Here is a 21,222-nt window from a genome sequence, read left to right as displayed (position 1 = left end):
GACATTAAGTAGCGTCTTAGAATTTTCAAAGGGATTGTTGGTATGAGAATAGAATTGAGGTTATTAATCAATATGGCATTTGAGAGGTGTTGATGATGCAGCTAGATTATCTAGCTACTAAAACATAGACTGGATTTGTTATGTGAAAGGACAGATGGAACTGACAGTAATGTGCGGAATTAAAGACTTCCCTTGCCTCTGTTGTTGTTGTTGTTGGAAACCTACCTGGTGAATTGGTTTTCTTGCAAGGTAAGAATGTTTGTGGAATTACATTTTTTTTCAAACAGTAACAACTACACTCTTGGAGGGCCAGTACTGATATATGCCTTATGAAAAGTAAAGTAATAAATCAGAAACTTTGAATTATTACTATTTGCAGATCTGTTTGTTATGACATCAAGCAAACAGCAGCCAAATTAACCTGGATTTTATAACAAATGTGATTTCCTTCTAAAATGAAATCTTTTGAGAAACAGTAGTCTCCATTCTTAAGTGATTCTTTTAGTAGTAGATATTACAGGTATACGGTTGTCTGCAGTATTTCTGTTCTGTGTGGTTGAATGTGGATTTTAAACTGTGTTTCATGGAACGCTGGGCATCCTTGGAAACCTTAAGTATCACCTGTATGTTGACACCCAGCACTACCTCTCTATCTCAGAACTTTCAGTCTCCATCCAGACCCCAATCTCTGACTGTCTGATATTTTCACTTGGCTGTCACTTATCATCACCTGAAATTTAATATTTTCTAGCCCTTCTCTCCTTGCAGACACTCTGTATCCACTGATATCATTCACCATCACCATCCTCTTGGACAGGCAAATAACAGAGCGACTCCAGTGCAACAATGTAACAACATCTCGCAAATTCAAATGCTAAATGTAAAGCTGGCTCAACATTACTTGTGAACCTGAGAGTCATAAACCAAGAGCAAACCTTGGTTACAGTTTGTGGTCTGTTTAGAGTGAAACCAACCACAAGCCCAGGTTCAGATGTAACGCTAAGCCAAACCATGCTGTAGCTCATTGTTAATATAATAGCTTCTTCCGGTTTGAAGTCTTTGCCTCCTTATGATAAAGACCTTTGCCCAGTTTGCAGAAATGCTGCTGCAAGTTTGTGTGCCCTTTTCCATCCTCGTACTGCATGGGGATAGTAATGAGTGACTGAGCTGTACTACAATATAGGATCTTCCTGACTCCATTCCCCAAATTGACCAGGGGAACGGATAACTACTGCAGAGTCAGAGATCAAATAAATGTGTGATAGTCCTGGCTTACTCGTCGCTTTCTCTGTGCAGTAAGGAGGCGGGGAAAGCCAAAGGAGGGTGGGGAGATGGAGCTTGTGTGTCCAAGACTACTAACTGAGTTTGACTTTTCCCACCAGAAAGTAACACGTGAACATGGCTATTGATACGTGTTCCACAAGGGGCATCAAGAACTGTTTAGAATATTGTTCTCTAAAAGAACAGCAATGTGAAAATGTCTGCCATATGACAGATCAAAACATACTAAAATTTCTTAGCTCCACTGAAAAATACATATATTGCTCAGAAAATATACTCCCACAACCCATATATGTATATAATCACAAACATAAGGATTTCAGACAGGGACTCTTTTGCAGACCTACCCGGAGATGCCAGGAATTGTACCTGGGACCTTCTGCATGTAAAGTAGATGCTCTGGCTCTGAGCCACGGCCCTTCCTCTGAGAACATAATAGGAATTCTGTTCTTGGCACCCAGTGTTGTTTGTATGAGTGATGTCAAAGATATCTTGCCTTTTTTTAGGGACTTTGTTTTAAACAGCTACATAATGAAATGCAATTTTGTTAAAAAAGAATTTTATCTCTCTCTCTGAGGGGGGAAAACACCCTCCCCTCTTAACTATAACAAGATCTGACACAAAATAAAATAACTGTGGTATGGAAGAACTAGGTTGGGGGGATCTAGTTGATGATTACAACCTGATTAGCATCTGTAACATCAGACAGCAGAATGCTTAATTATGTGTTCTAAGGGACAGAAGGTGGTGATGGGGGGACCTTTTCAAATACAAACACTTTTAAATGGAAGCAGCTGAGACATAATATCTCAAAAATGTAGTGTGCCTCTATGTGTGTGTGTGTTTCCCCAAAACCACAGATGGTAAATATCACCAGCAAAGACCCTGTCATTCAGAAAGCCTTCCCTGAATTTGCTTAACAAAGAAGTCATTCATGGTGGGTCATTAATAGCAGAAAGCAGAACATAGTCCAGTATCTTCTCCTTTAAATAAGAGGCACCTGTAGTCCCCCCCCCAGTTTTTTTCTCCTTGGGAATTGAACTCAAAATGCTTCTGCATAGCCAGAGTGACATCTGATTGGCTTGAAATTTCTCTCCCCCCTCAATATATATGGTTCATAGAGACAGACTTTATTCTCCTTTCCTTCTCAGCTGGGAATTTGTGGGAGAAGGTGAAGAAGGGGAAATTGAAGTTTATTATGCATATATTCAGGACAGTCTGACTTTTTCTTGAGAATTCATTTTTAACAGCAATAGCCCTCTAAAGCAGATGGCAGCAGCAGACAGTGATGAGGCCAAGACCTGTATGAATTAGAACTCTGAAGTAGGAGAATGTGAAGATACTTTGATAAAATGTGTTGGGCAGTAATATATTACTGTTGAGATACACCTCTCACTGAGGTTCTCATTTTGTTTATCTGGCCAGATCTAGGTATCCCAAGGATGGAGACCCTGTTGCCCTTCAGATGTTGCTGGACTACAACTCCCATCATCCCTGACCATAGGCCATGCTGGCTGGGATTCATGGGAGTTGGAGGTCCAACAACATCTGGAGGGCCAAAGGGTCCCCATCCCTGCTGTAGCCTATTCCTGCCCCAACCTGTCCCTCCATTGCCAACCTAGACATAGGAGAGAGCTATGGAGGGAATAGCAGCTATTTGGGAAGGGTTTAAAGGGATTCCCATATATTGTGGTACAGGGAAAAATAGTGGCCGATTTCTGAGCTTATAAATCAAAGTAAAAAGAAAAAAAATTAATAAAGGGGTTGGGGATTTGACTCGCCACTTAGCATTATCTACTCAGAATGGCACTCTGGCAAAGCAAGTTGCTGACAGGGCTCTAAAGTTATTATAGGATATGCTATTGAGGTTTTTTTTAGTTTTGTTACACTACACAAATTCTTTGAAACTGTGAAGGAAGTTCTCACTCATAACTGCTATTATAAACTCATCTCATACTTAATCCAGACTCTTATTACCAAATCCCTTATTATTGAAGGAAAATGTTTTCTGAATTGCCTGATTTTTAATGGAGCACACTCATTCCTGTGGTCTGCAACTATATAATCCTCATTGATTTATCTGTATGTGGGTTTTTCCTCAAGAAACTGTACTCAGGGTGGCTTAAAGTGCATATGAATTGAATGATAGCAATAATAAAACAATAATACATAGTTTGACATTTATAGGTAAAAATGTATATAGTAGAAGAGCATTTCAAACCATTCATTAACAACTCATTTCACAAAGCTCGTGGCAGCCCAGTATCAACCTTTATATAGATAAAGGTTTAGGAAAACCCAGGTTCAAATCCCCATTCAATTATGAAGCCCACTGGGTGACCTTGGACCTATTGTTGTGAGGATAAAATGAGAGCAGGGGTGTAGAATCCTTATTCTTTGGAGGAAGCATGGGATAAAAATCAATTAATTAAATAAAACATGACAAGTTATTGAGTGTGTGGAAGAGAGTGAGTGTGAGAGAGAGTGAGAGTGTGTGTGAGAGTGTGAGAGTGAGAGAGCGTGAGAATGTGAGAGAGAGAATGTGAGAATGAGAGTGACAGTGAGTGAGTGAGTGAGTGAGTGAGTGAGTGAGTGAGTGAGTGAGTGAGTGAGTGAGTGAGTGAGTGAGTGCGTGAGTGCGTGAGTGCGTGAGTGCGTGAGTGCGTGAGTGCGTGCGTGAGTGAGTGCGTGCGTGAGTGAGTGCGTGCGTGCGTGAGTGAGTGAGTGAGTGCGTGCGTGCGTGCGTGCGTGCGTGCGTGCGTGAGTGCGTGCGTTGAACTTCCTTCTGGTATCGCTTTGTCTGGGATCAATGCTCACTATTCGCGATAAATACCAATCTGGGTTTTTTCCTGCAAAAATATCAATATTAATATCATTTTAATGTGAGTGAGTGAGTGAGTGAGTGAGTGAGTGAGTGAGTGAGTGAGTGAGTGAGTGAGTGAGTGAGTGAGTGAGTGAGTGAGTGAGTGAGTGAGTGAGTGAGTGAGTGAGTGAGTGAGTGAGTGAGTGAGTGAGTGAGTGAGTGAGTGAGTGAGTGAGTGAGTGAGTGAGTGAGTGAGTGAGTGAGTGAGTGAGTGAGTGAGTGAGTGAGTGAGTGAGTGAGTGAGTGAGTGAGTGAGTGAGTGAGTGAGTGAGTGAGTGAGTGAGTGAGTGAGTGAGTGAGTGAGTGAGTGAGTGAGTGAGTGAGTGAGTGAGTGAGTGAGTGAGTGAGTGAGTGAGTGAGTGAGTGAGTGAGTGAGTGAGTGAGTGAGTGAGTGAGTGAGTGAGTGAGTGAGTGAGTGAGTGAGTGAGTGAGTGAGTGAGTGAGTGAGTGAGTGAGTGAGTGAGTGAGTGAGTGAGTGAGTGAGTGAGTGAGTGAGTGAGTGAGTGAGTGAGTGAGTGAGTGAGTGAGTGAGTGAGTGAGTGAGTGAGTGAGTGAGTGAGTGAGTGAGTGAGTGAGTGAGTGAGTGAGTGAGTGAGTGAGTGAGTGAGTGAGTGAGTGAGTGAGTGAGTGAGTGAGTGAGTGAGTGAGTGAGTGAGTGAGTGAGTGAGTGAGTGAGTGAGTGAGTGAGTGAGTGAGTGAGTGAGTGAGTGAGTGAGTGAGTGAGTGAGTGAGTGAGTGAGTGAGTGAGTGAGTGAGTGAGTGAGTGAGTGAGTGAGTGAGTGAGTGAGTGAGTGAGTGAGTGAGTGAGTGAGTGAGTGAGTGAGTGAGTGAGTGAGTGAGTGAGTGAGTGAGTGAGTGAGTGAGTGAGTGAGTGAGTGAGTGAGTGAGTGAGTGAGTGAGTGAGTGAGTGAGTGAGTGAGTGAGTGAGTGAGTGAGTGAGTGAGTGAGTGAGTGAGTGAGTGAGTGAGTGAGTGAGTGAGTGAGTGAGTGAGTGAGTGAGTGAGTGAGTGAGTGAGTGAGTGAGTGAGTGAGTGAGTGAGTGAGTGAGTGAGTGAGTGAGTGAGTGAGTGAGTGAGTGAGTGAGTGAGTGCGTGCGTGCGTGCGTGCGTGCGTGCGTGCGTGCGTGCGTGCGTGCGTGCGTGCGTGCGTGCGTGCGTGCGTGCGTGCGTGCGTGCGTGCGTGCGTGCGTGCGTGCGTGCGTGCGTGCGTGCGTGCGTGCGTGCGTGCGTGCGTGCGTGCGTGCGTGCGTTGAACTTCCTTCTGGTATCGCTTTGTCTGGGATCAATGCTCACTATTCGCGATAAATACCAATCTGGGTTTTTTCCTGCAAAAATATCAATATTAATATCATTTTATGGAATTTTTAAAAATATTGATATTTTCCTCAAAATATTAATATTTTTGAGGCAATTTTTTTTAAAAAAATATCCGCTTCAGCCATGGAAAACTGCTAGAAGCAAATCTAATCTATGAGGAGAAAAAAAGCAAATAAACAGAAAATCCAGTGTCAAATTCAAATTTTGCGAAATTCAAGTACATCCCTAGTGTGTGTGTTTTAATACCCTAGTAGTTTAACTTCTTATTTAAAAATGACATACACTTCCAGGCCAGTTGTCAAAGTTCAGTGTGTCTTGCTTCAAACAGAGCACCATGGTGTGCGTGAGAGAGCTAACAGCAGATGTTAACTGGGCAATACTTGGAGAATCATACTCGTGCAACAATAGCCAAGAACATATGTTCACAGTCAATGAGACTGACCAACTTTTTATAGTCAACAGTATTATTCTAAGCTTATATAGTGCCTTAAAATAGCTTTTGCATGATATAAAAAGGCCTGTTCATCACTTTCCAACTTGTGGGGTTATGACCTCTGAGGGGTCATTGAGAATGAATAGGACAAAGGAAAGGGAATGGTCACATCTTTTTTTGTGATTATTTTCCCCTTCAGTTTCTTTGAAATAAATTCAGTTGCTGTTCAGAGCTAGAAATACCACTGTGGGTACCATTGTGCTTGTATTCACTTGGCTTCTGTTCTGTCCTGTTGAATACCTTGTGAGCATTGAACAAAGGGTTGTAGGCTACATGTAGCATATTGCGAGACAACACTCTCTGTAAATGGTTGCAGGTTGCTTGTTTCTGATCTTTACATACCACTGCTATAATCGAGAAGTAGTCTTCAACTTTTTAAACCTGTGACATGGGGCCCACTTTTATTTTTATTTATTTATTCATTCAAAATATTTCTCTCCTGCCCTTCTGATGCATTTGCATTTTGCTTTTGTTTCCACTAGTACTCCTGCATCCACTCCATTCCAAGCTTGTTTCTCTGACCAGGCACTAATAAACACCTGGGAGGGAACACCAATGCTAAGGCCCAGGAGCCCCTTCCCGTGCACCCTTTGGCCCTACAAATTAGCACCCCATTCTTGTTTTACAAGTGAGTGAAGCATCCTCACATTTAGTCTAATTAAACCAAGCTTCTGGATGGAAGAAATGGATTTTATTTTTAATAGACATTTTATTTTACATCCTGGTATTAACAGGATGTAAGTGACCCATTGAGCTGTAGTAAGTGTGTTGAGTTTGGGTGTGAGAAACTCAGGTTCAAATCACCACATCCATGAAATTCACTAGATATTCTTCGGTAGATTATTATACTGATCATCACTATCTTTTGGGATTCTTGTGAGGCTAAAATAATGCTCTAAGCTCCTTGGAGGAAGGATGGAATAAAATTGAAATAAACAACACTTCAAATTTCATAAACTGTTCTGCCAGATTTAAACTGAAAGCTCCCTGGGAGAGAGACTTTGGGTGCAATCCAACTGGTATTTACACTGGGCTGAGGGGAGTTGGATATGGTGGACCCCCAGCTTAGCCAGCTGGGTCCTGGCTGGACCAGCAGAAGCCCCTCATCCTATACTCAGCCAGGGAACCGTCAGGGAAGCCCAGCCCAGCAGAAGGGAAGCTGGTGGAAGGCCTGAAAAAGGGCGTTCCAGGGTGGTGTTGAAGGAGGGGCCGGGGGGGGCTTAAGCCACATCCAACTTGTGTTCGGAGCACTCCTGCAGGTCCCAATCCAGGCAAAAGTTATGCTGGGAAAAAGGTCATTGCGATGGAAGTCAGTGGAGAGTGCTTACTCACTGGCTGGAGTATTAATGAGAGCTGGCTTTTACTTTCCGGTCCCTTCGCAGCTCCCTTCTCATCCGGCGTTCAGCTGGCCCAGAGGCTTCCGAATGGCAATTGGAAGCCGCAGACTTTCTTGCACACTTGTCTTGGGCCAGCTACCTTTCCTCCTGCTTCCTCTAAGTTGGATTGCTCTGGCCCTTGCTTACGCTATAATGCTCTGAAAATTGATGGTACTATATAATAAATTTTTAAAAGATGATGACAGCCAACAGTGCTATCCTGTATGTGCCGTCTTAGGAGTAAATCCCATTGAGTTCAGTAGGGTTTACTCCTCAGGAAGTGGGCATCGGATTGCACTCCAACGGTTTTATGAAATTTGAAAACTCTTATAACAACTTGAGTTTGCAATATAATATATTGCTTTACCTAAGGTATCTGCTGTCCTTTAGGAAGAGCAAATACAGCCAGTGTTTATTGATACAAGTAGTTAAAATTTCAATCCTTTGTGTAGGTTTTCTGGGGGGGGGGGACCTCATCTGTTATGTACAAGAAAAGAGAGAGTTGCTTTTGTGTTAAGATTAAAGCAGATGCACCCAGACTGCAGTTTAAATGTCCCTTATGAGATTTAGGGCACATTTCAGTTCTTCACACAAAATAAACCATTCTCTCCCCCCCTCCCCCCATCGCTGTGTCATGATTGTTATCATCTGTTCAAATGTTAAGTACAGTTACAGAATTCCTATGAATGTGCTGTTGGATTAATTGTTTGGTGCTTTGGGTGTCACAGAAACATATGGTTTGGCTTAAACAGAGCAAAATTACTTTGTCTTCCAATTTGCTTAAGGAAGAATTACTGGTGGTATTCAGCACAACTGAGTTGTGGTTTATTGAAAATAAACAAAGATTCACATTAAGGATGAGAGGGCGCAGTGGAAAATGCATGGTTTTTTTTAAAATCCAAGGATGCTGCAGTTATTTGATGCTAAATAGCTCAGGAAGTGGACTTTTTCTGTACTTTCAGGATGTTCTGTTCCTTAAATCTCAAAATCTGTGCAACAGAATTTTGAGTAACAATGCTTAGGATTGCAGTGCAAGAAATGAATTGTGACCATGGATAGGCAGGGATGGGGAACCTGTGGCCCTTCAGATGTTGCTGGATTACAACTTGCATCATGCCGGCCACTCACTGGCATTGCTGGCTAGGAGTAATGGAATTTACAGTCCAACAATATATGGAGGGCCACAGGTTCCCGACCCCTGATATAAAGGCTAATAGCCTACAGCTAATGATTTGGCTAGTTATTTAAAATCAGTATGTGATTGCTTACCTCTGCACACTGCAGCTCTTCTCCCTGCACAATACTCTCACAGTGAACTTGGGTGGATTAACATAAACTGAAATCGTGCCAAAAATGCTCCTGAGAAACAAGAGGGAAGTATTTTTTTTGTGTTCAGTGGAACCCCAAGGTTTATAAAAGTACAAAAAAGAAAAACCCCTAAGGAGGCAACTCCACCTCAGAACCAACCCAATGAGGATTGAGCATGCTCAGTAACCATGAAATATTGAGTATCAGTTATTATTATTATTATTATTATTATTGTTTATTTCTATCCCGCCTTTTGGCCAAAAGGCCCTCAAGGTAGCTTACAAAAAAACACAAATATAAAAATACATCAATAAAAACAATACAATTTACAAAAAGCAGCAGTTACAACTTCCAATAAAACACATTAACAAACCACAAAGCAAAAACCAAAAGGGTAGCAGTGAACTTTGACCACGTGCTCCTTGCGGTCTTTGCTGCTCTTAAACTTCTCTGGACAGCTCTCCACCAGGCACTGGCACATGTTGTGCCTCTCTGCCATGACCTGGAAGAGGAAGTCGTGCCACTCCAGAACGTGAGTTGGAAAAGAAAACCAGGTGGGAGTAGAATGCTGTGCTTGAGCTCACATCTTACTGTATCCTGAAGAAGGGCATGGCTGGCTGGCAGGATCCCTGAACAGCAACACTTCTGCTAGGATATGAGGATACACTGCAACATTTTATTGCAGGTCCCACGTACGTTCTACCTGGGTTTTTTCACAGACACCTGACCCTGGCCTCTTCCCTTATTCTTCTGATCCACTTGTTCTCTTTTTCCAGCCCTCTGCCCCTCCCCCTCTCCTTGGCCTGCTGTGTTGTCTGGCCCCTACCTCCTCCACCTCTAAGTTCTGCTTGTCCCACGCCTCTCTGGCATTGGCAATGCAGCCAATCAACCTCAGGCTCTTCATCACTAGTACTATCAAATTCTTTGGTACGTTACCATATACTAGCTTGTGGCTTGTGTTAGACTTGTTTACAAGAAAGGCTGTTGTGTGAGTGATGATTCAAGTTCCTGCTTGGGTCCCATTCCACTGGAGTTTTTTTAAGTAAGGTGGCCAAACAGTCTTTTTTCCCTGTTAACGAACCCCTCCCCAAGGAGGAAAAAAGTTACACAATGATCTTTTGTCCAGCAGTTACAAACTGTGACATGTTAATTGCATACATTTTTCATCTAAGCCTTTGTAAGTTCTAAAATGTGCCAGGGAAGGCTTTATCTCCATTTCCTGGCACTTAAAGCGAACAGCTGCTCCAGCAAGACCACCACCACTTGTAACTTCCTATGAGTAGCCAGTTCACAATAAAACAGGAATATCTGAGTCCCTAAATGCCTGCTGTAAATATTTTGATAATGAGTGTGAGACGCTAAAAGGTGGTTGTTAAGGTGACCTGTAATTTATTCTTGAAGGCACCATTGATTAGTGCCAACCTAATAAGGATGCATAACTTTTTTTTTGTTCGTGCTGGTGCCCTTCAAAATAGCCCTGCCTAATGCAAACCACTAATATTAAAATTTCAGTTCTTTAGCAACTTTATTTACATGTACAAACCATGGAGGGAAACTTAGCTGAGTAAACTATAGAATTACAAAATAAATTACAGCTGTGGGGAAAGTAAATTTTATGTAGGCTGAATAAGTAATCTTTTTTACAAGAAAATGCCATAACGTTCAAATTAATTTTCTAAAACATATTTGGAGTTCTGAAGACAGTTTTTCATTGCTTAAGATAATTCCTTTGAGGTTTTGGAAAGATAAATTTGTATCTGTGTTTTGCTCACAATAAAGATTCCAGTAAAATTAATCTTGGTGAGGAGCCCTTTTTTAATCCTAAAAGTAGCCAAAAATGTTTGTTTAAGGAAACACTGGTAATGTGATTTTTATTTTTTATTGAATTAAGTATATTAAATTTATATGTGGGAGAGAAAGATACCCTCGGGTTCTCCCTAAGTGCCCATTAGTGTTATTCCAACTTGCCACTTAAGTTTTGTTTTTGCTTCAGTTAAATTCAGAACAACCTTTTGAAATGATTTTTGTAGATTTGTGCTTTGGTGAAGTATAAACTTTTTAAAAAGCTTGTATTAACAAATTAGCCCTTTTCTTTTCACCTTAACTTTTGCACACAAACAGTAATATGCTGTTACTGATCTCATTATTAATTACAAAACACTGAAATCAGAATGGTGCCTTTGGTGTTCAAACAAAGTTTCTTATTACTTTAGTAATAAATCAGTGGAGGGAGGGCTGTCTGTCAAAAAATAGACTAATGTTAATTATGTTCTTTTAAAATTATGGGGGTTTATGATATGCAAAATAAAATGGAACACATTCTATTTACTTCTGCTGCTTACTAATCTGTGATAATAAAAAATGGAAATGGACTGCAAATCGATTCCGACTTATGGCGACCCTATGAATACGGTTTTCATAGTAAGCGCTACTCAGAGGTGGTTTACTAGTGCCTTCCTCTGAGGCTGAGAGGCAGTGACTGGCCCAAGGTCACCCAGTGAGCTTCATGGCTGTGTGGGGATTTGAACCGTGGTCTCCCAGATCATAGTCCAACATTCTAACCATCTGTGATAATCTGTGATGTTAAGCATCATGTAAGCCTGGGCAAAATTAGATTTCTGGAAATCTGTTTTACAAAACTGTAAATTAACAAAAACAACATATAAAAAAATTTGATCCAACTTGAGCCTTGTAGTCATTCTTTTCAGACACTGTTCAGATGTTTCTTTAACTATCCTGATCCATATTGCCGGTGAACAAACAATAAGATAAACTGTTTTTTGTCTTCAGCCAAACTCTGCTGTTGCAGCAGTCTCCAATATCATGAGTTCCAAAGATGTGCATAGTGTGTTGAAAGATGTCTGGTGTGTTCTGCTTAATTTGGGTACATAATAAATAATACCAAATTGGGGGGAAATAGTCCTTTTTAATCTGTCCTCTAGGTGTTAGTTCCTCTGTCACTGCCACAAACCAGTACTGATATTTGATATCATCCCCCTTCAAATCTTTCCAAAACTTCCTCTTCACTTATTCACAGCACCAAACATGCAGTGTAGGGCAAGGATTCTAGTTAAAGCAGACTGAGGGGAATGGCAAGTGACTGGCATTTTACAATGTAGCTGAAAGCAAAGGGCCATGAGTGGAATTCAATGGTGACTGTCCACCAGCAGAATGGACACCTTTGGTGGAATTGGTTCCCCTCCTCCCTAAAGCCCCTGCACTTCGTGTTCCACATTTGCTTCAGAGGGTTGGGGGACCAACCCATTTGGGGGTCAAGGGGCTTCAGGGTGGAGGAGAGGAAGAGGAAATGCCATTGTATGAAGTGAATGGAAGATATAGCAGCAAAGGACAGGAATATATCCTAGCTAGAGAGGTAGAGTATTTGATACGTTCTCATCCAGTGAGTAGGAGACAGAAGGAAAAGACCCCAGAAGGGACTTAAACTTCTGAAATGGGATTGGGGGGATGGGGGGGACACAGATCTCAAACTCGGCCATTATATAATGTATTCTTGGAGGAATTAAGATGTGCATTTTAAAATACAGTAAATCATTACAAAAACATGAGATTTATAGAACTAAGACATCAGCAATGTTTTTCCTCACTTCTGCAGTGGTCTGTTTTATTTCTGTGACATACAGACTCCAGTGCGGTAACCTTTTCTCCTGAGCTGCATATTCCAGTACCCATATCAAGTTAACCTTCAGATAAAAAGCAACAATATTTATATTTATATCATAGTTGATTATCTGAATATTTTAAATCCCTCCAAGGCCAATTAAATAAAAGTGATGTTCTACAAATCAACCATTCTGGGTGAAGGATAGGTTGCTATGAAAGTTGTTACCTCTTCAGAGGAAAGTTTTAAAGCAGGGAAGGATAAGGTGATTCTTGCTATGCCAAGGAGATAGTTCCCAGTTGCTGTGCCTAGATGCTAACCTCCATAAGCTAGTGATAACTCTCCAAAGATGGTTCTCTCCTTGACTAGAGGAGGTGGTTTAGCATTGGAAAGGCCCTGTTGTTTGGCTCCAGGAGATAGTCACTTAGAATTCTTGCAGAGGAAGGGGAGCCTCCCCTATGGATTGACTTCCTGCCTTATGGACAGTGAAACGGACATCAGCAGTGACACTCATGATTTGGCGCAAGAGCTGCAAAGCCATTTCTTCACTAGCCGCAGATGGTGGAATACATATTCCATGCTTCCCCCGGGTGTGTGTATATTTACACACACACACACACGGTTGGCGCCAAAGGACAGCCAGGTCGGGCCGTGGCTGAGGACCCATGAAGGGCCCCTCCTTAGGGTATGGGGGTAGTGCTCCCCTTCCATGATCCTCAGCAGGGTCCACTCCTGACCCTGCTACAGATATCGGAGATGGAGCTCCCAGCCTCCCCTACAGACTGGGCAGACCCACAGTGCCCGCCCGCTCCACCTACCTCTCCCTTTTTGTGAATGCCGTGCATGCTGCGTGCACAGCTGCCATCAACTGGGCTCCTGCTGGGAGGATTGGTGGAAATCAATCAATCAATCAACCAAGATAGTAGCAGAGGCTTCTATAAGAGGCTGATGTCCCTACCGCCATCTTGATCGATTGCAAGCATATGCGTGCATGCAGCATAGTGCACATGCATGCCATCAACAAAGATAGTTGCAGGGGTATCAGCCCCTTAGAGAAGCCTCTGCCGCCATCTTGGTTGATGGCAGCGACCTGCATGCCCAGCGTGCAGGGCATTCACAGAAAGAGAGAAGAGGGAAGTAGAGTGGTCCCGCACAGTCTGGGGGGGGCTGGGAGCAGGGGGTCTGGCACCAACACACACACGCATACCAGGGAGAAGCCTGGAAAATAACCTTTCTGTCTGGCATCTTGTTTTCTGAATGCAAAGGGTGTGTGTGTGTGTATGAGAGCGAGAGCGAGAGAGAGCAATCGTGATTACATCCCCCGGGGCGGGGCTTCATTCTGAAGTGGTATGTGCCCACAGATGCTTACAACAGGATGTGTTTGTGTAGATCAGGCCTTGGTGCATGAAATCAAGGAGAATGTATTCTAAGTTGAGAGAACAAGTGGGAAGACATGAACTTGCCTGAGCTCTTTCACATGGATGTGAGCCATTTTTGGCACTATCTGGCCTCCAGAAAGAGGATTAGAAGCTTTGTTTAAGGATCTCCTGAATACAGGTGTGTCTCAGGAGTTCCACATTAATACCATTATCACGGGGGTTTGCTTAAATCCTATGCTACACTGTGATTAAGCTAATAACATTCCTAGAGTAGGTGTGATTTAGCCTAACCTGGGCCTTCCTCGTGCACTCTTCATTTGTCTTACTCGCCTGAAGGTCTCTGACATAAGTCTCTCTTCAGGAAAAGGAAATAATTTTTCCCCATTTCAGGTGACCTGCCCAGTCAGACCTATTGGTATTTGCACACTTGTGTAACTGGGGAATGTGTGTAAATGTTTTGAGAATTTGGGGGATGTGTATGTAGCATCTGAAATTCATGTACATTTAATTTAGCCATGGATATTAAAATGTATAGCCTTTCTATACCTTTCTGCTGAGAAATAGGATCCGGAGTCCTGGCATTACCCAGCCACCAACCAGTTTTTAGTTTTAAGAAATGCATGAGGGGACTCGAAATTAAGATATTTCATTAATATAAATTCATATCCATTTCACAGATACTTGAGTCAGTGAGTCTTGAGCTGCTAGAAGAGTGAGTACTTTGTTCTGCAGCATGGACTGAATAAATATTTACATACTCACTCCTACGTGCCAAAGTATTGCCTTTTGTGTTGTGTGAATGAATTCACTAGAAGGTGGGAAATCTGGATGCTGTCCTTGCAGAGTTTGTTTTCCACCCTGATTTTTTAGAAGCTGAATCAGAAAAACTAGGCAAGTCAGAAAAGGGAAGCAATATAGTTCAGCAGCCCAATTTCCTCCTCCTCTGTCTGTCTTAGTAAGTAAGATGTTTCCTGGAGGGTGAGTGATAAACGGTAGTTATGATGAGGAAGGGCTACAGCTGTGGAGAAGGGCCATCAGCTTTGCAAGCAGAAGGACCCAGGTTCAATCCCCAGGTCAGGCTGGGGGAGAACCCTGGCTGAAATCTTGGGAGAGCTGCTGCCAGTCAGCATTGACAATATTGAGCTGGATGGACCAGTGGCCCGACTGAGTAGAAGGCAGCTTCCTATGTTCTCTTTGCTGGGAGAGCAGGGTAGGCAGATGGCTTCCATTTGCTGATGCCCATGGTAGTTGTCAGAACAGTACAGTACAGCTAAAGGAGGTGCAAGGAGGCCTTGTTAGGTGTGGTGCCTCATTTATAACCTATTTTATAAACCATCCATAATGAAAACCAGTTGATACGGCAGCAGGCTCCATTTCCTGTCACAATCCAGGAATTACTTCCCCTCACCCCAGTTACGTGTATAGGGTGGAATGGGGGCTCTACACTCCCTTGCAGGGAAAATACCAATAAATTTAGCATTCTGTCATATTGAAGGTTGATTCCCATGTTATCTTTGCAGGACTTGGTCATTTTGCTTTAAAAATATGAAACAGCCCTGCTGGCCTATCTAGTCGAGCATCCTGTTTTCCACAGTGGCCATCCAGATGTCTATGGCAAGCCCATAAGTAGGACATTCCCTCTCTCCTGCTGTTATTCCCCAGCAACCTGTCTCTGATATTGGAGGTAGTATATAGCTGTCATGATGAGTAACCATTAATAGCTTTATAGCCCACAAATTTGTCTGATCTCCACTTAAAGGCATCCCAAGTTTGTGGTCATTGCTGTGTCTTGTGGTAGATGATGCTTTTATTAGATGTATTACCCACCCTTCGCCATGAGGTCCCAAGGTGGGTTACCACAATGTAACACTACAATATTAAAAGCAGTTAAAGCAGATTACAATCATGTGGATAGGATAGGTCCTCAAATATTTATCTTAGGTGTCAAAGGCCAGGGTAAAGAGGTGTGTCTTCAGTATAGAACAAAAATGATGTAATGAAGATGCCAGATCACATCTTTGGGGAGGGAATTCCACATTTTAGAGGCTGCCAATAAGAATGCCCTCTCCTGGGTTGCCACCCCCTGAACGTGTGAGGGCAGTGGAACTGCCAAGAGCCCCCCACACACACACACAATCCAATCTTAACAGCCAAGAGTCTGTACGGAAGGAGCCAGCATTTCAGATATTTGGGTTTTAAACAGTAACGTGAACACCTTGAATTGGGCCCAGAAACAAAAGTGGAAACCAATGCAACTATTTTAAAATAGAGATTTATGTGAATTCTAAATGGCACCCCAGCCAGTAATCTAGTTGCTTCATTTTAGACCAGATGAAGTTTCCAAGTTGTTTTTGAGAGCAGCCCCATGTAGAACATATTGCAGTAGTCCAGAAATTGCTAGGGCATGGAGTATAGTGGCCAACTCATTGCTCTCCAAAAGGGGCTGTAGCCGGTGAGCCAGCCAGAACTGGAAATAGGCACTTCTAGCCACCAAGGCCAGCTAAGCCTCTAGTGACAATATTGGAAGAATAGGCCACTTCCCTGTCTCCTGGACTCAAGAATTTGGAACACATCTCTGCATTTTTAGGATTAAGCTTCAATTTATTGGCCAACATTCATCCCATCACTCCCTCCAAGCGCCAGTCTAGCACCTATCCTGATTCAGGTGGAATAGAGAGAGGGAGCTTAGTGCCATCTGTATATATTCCATCATCTGCAAATATTCTGATGACAATTCCCAGAGGCTTCAGCTGTTAAATAGCTTGGGGAACAAGATGAGAACCTGTGGGACACCAGACTGCCATGGCACTGAGCAGTGGCTTCCCATAACTTCTCGAGAACCACTGAAGTACAGTGCCCAGCCCCAAACTCTCTGAGCTGCTCCAGAAGGATATTGTGGTCAACAGTATCGAAATCAGCTGAGAGGTTGAGAACAAACAAAGTCATGCATCCCATCTCTCCCCTGACAAATGTCATCAAGAAGAGTGACCAACACAATTTTAGTGTCGTGACTGGGCTTGAAGCCTTATTGAAATGGATGTAGATAATCAATTTTCTCCAAACGTGCCTGAAACTGGACCACCACTACCCACTCAAACTTCTTGCCCAAAAAGGGGATATTTGCCACTGGGTGGAGGAAGGGACATGCTACCACCTCCTTCAAGGTGGGTGATACTCTCCCTCCTCTAGTAAAGCATTAATCATCTCCTGGAGCTTCCTAGTCAGTCCCCTTTGGCTAACTCTAAGAAGCCGGGACGGGCAGGGGTCAAGAGGATAAGTGGTTGAATGCACTTCTTCAAGTGCCTTGTCCACATCTTCAGGCCACAATCAGCGTAGATGGAACAGATAGTGCCCTCAATGTCTCTGTTGGACTTGCTGTAACTGTGACATCCAACACTGTCGAATTCTGAGCAATTTTGTCCCTCAAGTGACTCACAAATTTGTTACAGCAGGCTGCCGAGGGTGCCAGGGCAACATTCTCTAGGTCAGACCTCTTGTCTCTCCTGTACCATCTATCATTCAGCTTCCTTGGATAACCTGAGTCTGGTATTACATGAGAGAGGGAGAGACAGAGAGACTATCCACTTTCTTCACTCCACATTTTATTTTATACACCTCTTATTTCCTCCTTTCTTCTTTTTCCCCCTAACCTTTCCTCATAGGGTAGTTGCTCAATCTCCCTAATTATTTTGGGTTGCCCTTTTCTGCACCTTTCCTAGCTCCAATATCCTTTTTGAGTTGTAATTCCAAATCTGGTTGCATAGTAATTTATTTATTTTATTTATTTAGACCATTTATATACTGCTTATATTTAAATAAAACTCTAAGCAGTGTATAAGTCAAAACATCAGTTACAAAAAACAATAAAATACAGTTAACTGAACAAAACATCCTCTTTAGTATCAACATAATATAAACATTACATATAAAATTTACAAGAAATACAAGAAAAAGCCATAATATACATAATGGACTAAACAGAATATTCCCTAAGTAATGAACTAATAAAGTCATTAGGATATTGGCCCTCGTACAATTTTAAAGAGCTCCGCTGGGCGGGAAAGAGATGTCTTAATTGTGGCAGCAAAATATCTCTTTTTTGCTGCCCTCACCGCTACTATATACCGCTTAGAACAGGCACTTACCAAGGCATAATTGCATTTGTCGGGAGTTCGCCTCCATCTGCACTCAAGCCTCCTCCTCTCTTGCTTCATCACTCTCAGCTCCACGGTATACCATGGAGCTGTATGAGCTCTACATAGGAGGGGGCGCATGGGAGCAATCGTGTCAACCACCCGGGTCATCTCCGTATTCCACAATTTGACCAGGGCTTCGACAGGAGCGCCAGTCTTCTCAGTCGGGAAATCCCCCAGAGCCCTTTGGAAACCCTCAGGATCCATTAGTCTCCAGGGGCGGACCAATTTAATAGGTCCCCCACCCTTGCAGAGGGAAAGGGTCGCTGTGAGCCTAAACTTCAGCAAGCGGTGATCTGTCCATGACAATGGGGTAGATGAAAAACCCCCAACCACCAGATCACCATCTCCATGCCCAGTGGCGAAGATCAAATCAAGAGTATGTCCCGACACATGCGTTGGGCCACTAACAACCTGAGACAGCCCCATGGTTGTCATGGAGGCCATGAAGTCCTGAGCCGCCCCAGATAAAGCAGTCTCGGCATGGACGTTGAAGTCCCCCAGTACCAATAGTATAGGGGACCGCAACAATACCTCCGAGACTACCTCTGTCAGCTCAGTTAGGGAATTCGTTGGGCAGCAGGGCAGGCGGTACACCAACAAAATTCCCAGTCTGTCTCTCTGGCCCAGCACAAGGTGAAGACACTCCAAACCAGTCGTCACCTGGACAGGGTGCTTGGTGAGTGAGAAAGAACTCCTATAGACCACGGCAACCCCACCTCCCCTTCCTTCGGTTCTACCATGATGCTGAACCGTATACCCAGGTGGGCAGAGCTGGGAAAGAGCAACTCTTCCCTGATCGCCCACCCAGGTCTCAGTTATACACGCCAGGTCGGCAGCCTCCTCCACAATTAAATCATGAATAAGGGAGATCTTATGATGAACCGACCTGGTGTTTAACAACAGCACATGGAGATCCGAAGGCTGACTGATGGAACAACCAGCAGTCCTGGGGATGTGAGGAGAACCGGAACAAGTCACAGACACTACTTGTCTGGGACGAGTTCCCCTTACTTGGCACGTTCTCCTCACAACACCATACCTCCCATTACCCGTCACTATGCTAATTGGGCCCCCCGAAAGTCTCCCCGGTCGATGTATAATACTCTCTCCCAGGCACATATTAAAACAAATAAAACTCACATATACACACACACCCAGTCACATTCATCCACACAATGCACATTCACACCAATACACACAAAAATTCACACACAGACACACATGCACTTAATCAATCACACACTACAATAAACATACATATAATACAACCAAACAATATTAAAATAACTACAAAACTTCCAAATAAAAACTCACATACACCACCAACTCAATCATTCACACATAATACACATTCAACCATATTAGTTGCATCCAGGTGGTAACAATGAGACAAGATGTTGCAATCTCAGAGGACGCAACTATATTGGCAACAAGGTCGCACTTAAAGAGGCGGAGGTCTCCCCTTTCGATCAAAAGACCTCTTCCCCAAGCATATTATGAAACTATACATACAAAAAAAACTCATATAAATAAAAACTCATATAAATAAAACACACTCACTCATAGCACACACTCATACAGACACCCACACATCCAATTTAAACTCTCACAGCAAACATAGTCCCGCGCTCTATGCGCACAAACGCCAACTCTAAGCCTCTCTTCTTTCCACGAGGAGCGTCACCAGATGTTAACAATGGCGAAGAAGCGAGGACTGCCAGGCAGGACACAGACGGCAGCAGCAAGGATGGAGCGCCAGCACAACAGAAGGGAGTGCAGCAACAGCAGCAGCAGGGCACAGCCACGCCCACAATGGAGGACCCGCCAGCCGCAGCAGCGACAGCGGGAAAGAACCCGCCGCCCAGCAACGACCGGCCACAGCCCCAGCGAGCGACAAGGCGGTCCAAGCCACGGAGCCGGAAGTGAAACCCAGCAACAGAGACAGCGACGACAGGAGAGCGACAGAACACAGCGCCGACGACAGCACAACAACAACGAAAAACGCCGCGGCAACAGCGACGAAGGCCACAGGAAGAAAACACAGCGCTGGAAGCAGCGGGAGCCGCGCAGGCAACCCGGCAGGCAGCGGCGGCCTCAGCAGCACCCGGCCCAAGCCGCGATGGGAGAGGAGGGGAGTGATCTGAAAATTGGGGGTACATCCATCATCCCCTTGTCATGGTCAGATCACTACTTGGTGAGGGTGGACTTCTTGGTGCCACAAACCCTCCGTGGGGGTGGAGGACCCATTAGGATGGTCTGCCCCAGACATCAGATGGATCCAGATGGATTCCTGAATGCGTTTGGGGATTCTTTGGAGCATGCACACGGGCATTTGGTTGAGACCCTGGTGAAGGGGTGGAATGCTGCAATCACCGGGGCATTAGACTGGGTGGTTCCAAAATGCCCTCTCCCCCTAAATAGAGCTCAGACGGCACCGTGGTATACTCCACGGTTGCGAACTCTGAGACGGGAGGTGAGACGGCTAGAGCGCCAGTGGTGGAAATCTCGCTCTGACGATGATTGGACACGGGTTAGAGCGGCTGCGGCAGCCTACCATGTGGCAATGAGGGTAGCAAAAAAGGATTTTTATGCTGCCTCTATTGTGTCCGCAGAGTGCTGTCCCAGGAAGCTGTTCCAAGGGGTCCAGAGCCTGGTTGGTCCAGTTGCCCCGGAACCGATGGCACATGCTAAGGCCTCCTGTGATGAGTTTGCAAAGCACTTTACTGAGAAAATCGATCGTATTAAGAGTGCTATTCCGTGCACTGTGGACACAGTGAGCAAGCTAGAGGCGGCCAGTGGTGCTCCGGTGGTGTGGGATCGGTTCCAGCTTCTTCCTTCTGATGAAGTGGACAAGGTGCTTTCAACCTTAAATCCAACCACTTGCTTACTCGACCCTTGCCCGTCATGGCTCATTATGAGCTGCAAGGACAGACTGGGGGAGGGGATCAAGATGGTGGTAAATACGTCCCTGGAAGAGGGAGTAATGCCATCAGCTGTCAAGGAGGCAGTAATAAAACCAATTCTAAAGAAGCCCTCCTTGGATCCCCAAGATCTGAACAACTTTCGCCCAGTCTCAAATTTGCCATTCTTAGGCAAGGCGGTTGAGCAGGTGGTGGCAAAGCAGTTGCAAGTGCATTTGGAGGAAGCGGATTATCTGATCCATTTCAATCAGCCTTCAGGCCTGGACATGGGACTGAAATGGCCTTGGTCGCCTTGGTGGATGATATGAGGAGGGCGTTGGATAGGGGCAAATGCACCTTCCTTGTCTTCCTGGATCTATCAGCGGCTTTTGATACCATTGACCATGGTATCCTTCTGGACCGCCTGAAGAGGATAGGCACAGGGGGCACTGTATTGCAGTGGTTCCGATCCTTCATCTCTGGTAGGTACC

The 21,222-nt window shown here is 44.1% G+C and overlaps 1 protein-coding gene across 7 annotated transcripts in view; it reads left to right on the top strand.

The window, feature by feature from the left end:
* Window positions 1-21,222, top strand: part of MYO10 (myosin X) — a 246,686-nt gene that overhangs the window by 66,275 nt on the left and 159,189 nt on the right. The gene's annotated exons all lie outside the window — the stretch shown is intronic.

This window comes from Rhineura floridana, chromosome 1, assembly GCF_030035675.1.
Source record: "Rhineura floridana isolate rRhiFlo1 chromosome 1, rRhiFlo1.hap2, whole genome shotgun sequence".
Classification (NCBI taxonomy): domain Eukaryota; kingdom Metazoa; phylum Chordata; class Lepidosauria; order Squamata; family Rhineuridae; genus Rhineura; species Rhineura floridana.
The sequence above is the reverse complement of the archived record's forward strand: the minus strand, read 5'-3'. Positions and strand labels throughout refer to the sequence as shown.